The 4,903-nt window shown below is 39.1% G+C and overlaps 1 non-coding gene across 1 annotated transcript; it reads right to left on the bottom strand.

The window, feature by feature from the left end:
- Positions 1-4,382: 4,382 nt before the first annotated feature.
- LOC134739372 (small nucleolar RNA U13) lies at positions 4,383-4,482 on the bottom strand. The gene has a single exon (XR_010125968.1). It is a non-coding gene; the product is annotated as a small nucleolar RNA U13 (small nucleolar RNA).
- Between the last annotated feature and the right edge of the window lie 421 nt (positions 4,483-4,903).

Raw genomic sequence — 4,903 nt, forward strand, 5'->3', positions numbered from 1 at the left:
TAATATCATGTCTAAGAAGCCATTGCCTAAAGCAAAGCCATGAAAATTTTCGTGGATGTATTCTGTTAAGAGTTGTATAGTTTTATCTCTTACGTTTATGCCTGTGAGTTATTCTGAGTTACTTTCTGTGTCTGGGGTGCATGAGTAACCAACCCCACTCTTTTGCATGTGGCTATCCAGTTATCCCATTCTTTCCACCACTGGACTTTCTTGGAACCCTTCTTGAAAATGTTGGACCCCTTATTGAAAATCAATTTACTGTAAAGGTGAGGAGTTATTCTGGACCACACACTCGATTCCACAGATCTCTGTGTTTGTTCCTATGACACCTATGACAATACGTGTCCTGATGACTGGAGCTTTTTTTTTTTTTGAGACAGAGTCTCACTGTCGCCCAGGCTGGAGTGCACTGGTGCAATCTCGGCTCACTGCAACCTCTGCCTCCGGGGTTCACGCCATTCTCCTGGCTCAGCCTCCTGAGTACTGGGACTACAGGAACCTGCTGCCACGCCCAGCTAATTTTGTTTTTGTATTTTTAGTAGAGATGGGGTTTCACCCTGTTGGCCAGGATCGTCTCCATCTCCTGACCTTGTGATCTGCCTGCCTCAGCCTCCCAAAGTGCTGGGATTACAGGGATGACTGGAGCTTTGGAGTCAGCTTTGGAACCAGCACATGGGAGTCCTCGCAGTGGCCCTTTGGGGATTTGAGGGTTTCAAGTCCCTCAAATTCCTGTGTGGAGATCTTAACCCCTAACATGGTGGTGCCAGGAGGTGGGGCTTGTGGAGGTGATGAGCTCAGGAGGGCAGAGCCCTAGGAATGGTATTAATGCCATTTGAAAAGCTACACAGAGAGCTCCCTGCCTGCCTCTCCACCAGGTGGGAATACGAGAAGAGGAGCCTGCATCCTAGAAGGTCCTCACCAGAGCCTGACCGTGTGGACTCCCTGATCTCAGAGTTCCCACCTCCAGAATTGAGAGAAATAAGTTTCTGTCATTGATAAGCCACCAAGTCTACGGTACTCTGTTACAGAAGCCTAAACTAAGACAGTCCTCTGAATTAGTTCTTTTTCAGTGTTGCCTTGTATTTTATCGTGGGTTATTTGCACTTTGAAATAAACTTTAGGATCTGCTTGTTAATTTGTGAAAAAAAGGCCACTGGAATTTTGAAAGGGATTTCATTTCCTGTGGATTCATTGGGAGAAATAGCACCATTTTAAAAAATGTCTTCTAATAAATGAATGATCTGTCTTTCCATTTATTTTCAGTTCTTCTTAACAGTGTTTTGTGTCTTTCAGTATATAAAATTTGTGCCTCTTTTGTAAAATGTATTCCAAGATATTTTATGCTATGTGAGCATAAAATAAAAAATAATCTTTTTTCTTAATTTTATTTTGAATTTTTATTTCTGAAGTATAGAAACCCAATTGATTTTTGTGTATTGCTCTTGTATCCTGAAAACTTGCTGAACTTGTGTATTAGCTATAGTAGTTTTGTGTGCTTGTGTGTCCTGAAAGACTGCATACAAGATCATGTCATCTACAAATAGAGAAAATGTTACTTCTTCCTTTGTAATATTCATGCCTTCTTCCTAATGTTCTTGTCCAATTTTCCTGGTGAGAACCTCTAGTACAGTGGTACCCAACCTTTTTGGCACCAGGGTTTTGTGGAAGACAGTTTTTCCATGAACTGTGGGTGGAAGGAGTGGTTTTGGGATGGTTCAAGCACATTACATTTGTTGTGCACTTTACCGTTACTATATATTGCAATATATAATGAAAAAAATATACAACTCACCATAATGCAGAGTCAGTAGGAACCCTGAGCTTGTTTTCCTGCAACTAGATGGTCCCATCTGGGGGTGACGGGAGACAGTGACAGATCATCAGGCATTAGATTCTCATAAGGAGCGTGCAACCTAGGTCTCTCGCGTGTACAGTTCATGATAGAGTTCACACTACTATGAGAGTCTAATGCAGTCGCTGATCTGACAGGAGACGGAGCTCAAGCAGTAATGGGAGCACTGGGGGGTGGCTATAAATACAGATGAAGCTTCACTCACTCACCTGCTGCTCACCTCCTACTGTGTGCCCTGGGTCCCAACAGGCCACGGACCAGTTCTGGCCCATGGCCCGGGGGCTGGGGACAGACCCCTGCTCTAGAACAATATAAATAAAATTGGCAAGAGTAGGCAACCTTGTCTTGTGGTTGTTCTTAGGGGGAAGCCTCTGTCTTTCACCATTAAGTGTGATGTTAGCTGTTGGTTTTGTAGAAATCTGTTTAAAGGTTATTGAAGTTTGAATCTATTTCTAGTTGGCTCATTGTTTTTATTATGAAAGAGTGTGGGATTCTGTTAAATGCTTTTTGTGTATATATTGATAGTATATATTTGTCATTTATTCTATTAATGTTGCATTACATTGATTTACTTTTGCATATTAAGCAAATCTTGCATTTCTGAGATAAGTCCTACTTGGTCATGGCGTGTAATTTCTTACGCATACTGCTGGATTGCGTGTTCTGATATTTGAGAGTTTTCTCATCCATATTCTTCAGAGATATTCACTTGTGGTTTTCCTGTGAGGTCTTTGTCTGACTTTGGTATTTCAGTAATATTGGCCTCATGCGATGCGTGGAGGAGAATCCCTTCTTCTCTGTTATTTGGGAACAGTTTGTGAAAGATTCGTGTGAGTTCATCGTTTTGTTTGGTAAATGTAGGCATGAAGCAGTCAGGTCCTGAGTTTTAGTTTGTGGGAATTTCATAAATGTAGGCATGAAGCAGTCAGGTCCTGAGTATTAGTTTGTAGGAATTTCATAATTACTATTTTAATCTTATTATTGTGATATGTTCAGATTTCCTTTTTTTCTTGGGTCACCTATAGGTTTGTCAGTTTTCAAAGCATCTTTAAATAACCAATGTTTGGTGTTTTATTTCCTTCTGTTTATTATTTTCTAGTCTCTATATCATGAATTTACATGCTACTCTATTATTTCATTCTTTTGCCTCTTTGAGTTAGTTTGTTCTTCTTTTTCCAGGTTCCTAGAGTGATGCAGCATTGACTTAAGATCTTTCTTATGTTTTAGATACATGCATTTAGAGCTATAAATTTCCCTTTTAGTAATGCTTTGACTACATTTGATAATTGCATTTAATTCATTTTGGTATGTTGTGGTTTTGTCTTCATCTCAAAGTTAGAAAACTAATTTACTTCCTGATTTTTTGTTGCTTAATTGATACATAGCGATTAATTCCCCATGTGTCCTTCTGTTGACGATGCCTAGTGTTTCCACTGTAGTCACAGAAGACACTTGTGTGCTTTCATTACTTTTAACTTTAGTCATGTTTCTTACATCTCAATGTGTGATCTTCCTGGAGAATGTTTCATGTGCAGTTAAGAGTCTGTGTTCTGCTGTTGAAATGTGGAGTGTTCTAGAATGACCACTTCGATACAGGTGGTTGATGGCACAGGTCATTTCTGTGTCCCTGATGATTTTCTGTGTGGTTGTTCTAACAATTGTTGGGAGAGGGGCCTCAAGTTCTAAGACTTATACTTTGAGATTCCTCTGTTTGTCCCTTCACCTCCATTAGTTTCTGCTTCACATCTGTGCAGGTGTGGTATTTGGTGCACAATTAGCATACATAATTAGTATTGGTATATATTCCTTTTAGGTTATTTTAAACATAATTGTATAAAGTCCCCTTCTGTATTTGGTAATTTTACCTGCTCTTAAGTCTACTTTTTCTGATATCAATATAGCAACTCCTGCTTTCTTTTCATTAATGATTGCATGACATTTCTTTCCCCATGCTTTTACTTTCAACCCGTATATGTCATGATATTTGAAGTAAGCATTTTGTAAATTACATAAAATTGGGTCATGTATTTAAACCTACTCTTCAAATATCTGTGTCTTAATTAGTGTGTTAGTCTGCTTACCCTTTATGTAATTATTGTTATGTTAGAGATTAAGTATGGCATTTTTTGTCTGTTTTCTGGTTCTTTTATTTTTTTGTTCTGCTTTTCATTTCTCTTTTTTTTCTACATTCTATGGCAAGAAGCAATTTTTAACATTACTTTTTGGCTCATTTTTATATCTGTGTTTTTCTTTCATCTTCTTAGAGTGATCACTCTAGATATTACAATCTATATACATATAAATTATATATAAATAATATATATAGTATAGAATATATAAAATCACAGGCTAGTGACATCATCACGTGACCAGTTTGATTACAACATATAAACATTTTCTCCATTTTGGTTCTATATTGCGTTCCCAATACATAACACAGCTGTCTTAAATATCATCCCAACAGATGTTTAGAATCACATCAGAACCACTTTAACCATCAATGAGTATTTATTCATTTTCTTTAAGTTCATGTCAGGTGGATAATGTGCTAACGTAACAGGGTTGGAGGGTGACACATCTCACATGTGTGCATGAGTGCCCGATCATCATGCTTATGAGCTAAAAAGGATCGTATTTTTTTGCTGCTGTATTTTTCTTCCTTCAGGGTCATATTAATTATCTAGGCTTCATAACAAAGCACCAAACTGGATGGCTCGAAACAGGAGAAGTGCATGTCTGTTAGATGTAGAAGCCAGGAGTCCAAAGTCAAGGTGCCAGGAGTCCAAAGTCAAGGTGCCAGGAAGAAACATCTTCCCTGAAGCCCGTAGGTGAGAATCCCTTCTGGCACCCCCGGCTTCTGATGTTGGGTATCGATCCCTGGCATGCCTTGATGATGCCAATGTTAGCTTCTGTTGTCACCTGGTGTCCTCCCTGTTTGTCAGCTGTGCCGTTGTAGCATTGCTGGAGTTATCACTGACACTGGCTGCCTGTTACGATTCTTCTTTAGCTATGAAGTCTCTCATGGGCCACTGAATTCCCTCTACCAAGGAA

This window comes from Pongo pygmaeus, chromosome 23 (genome assembly GCF_028885625.2).
Source record: "Pongo pygmaeus isolate AG05252 chromosome 23, NHGRI_mPonPyg2-v2.0_pri, whole genome shotgun sequence".
Taxonomy (NCBI): domain Eukaryota; kingdom Metazoa; phylum Chordata; class Mammalia; order Primates; family Hominidae; genus Pongo; species Pongo pygmaeus.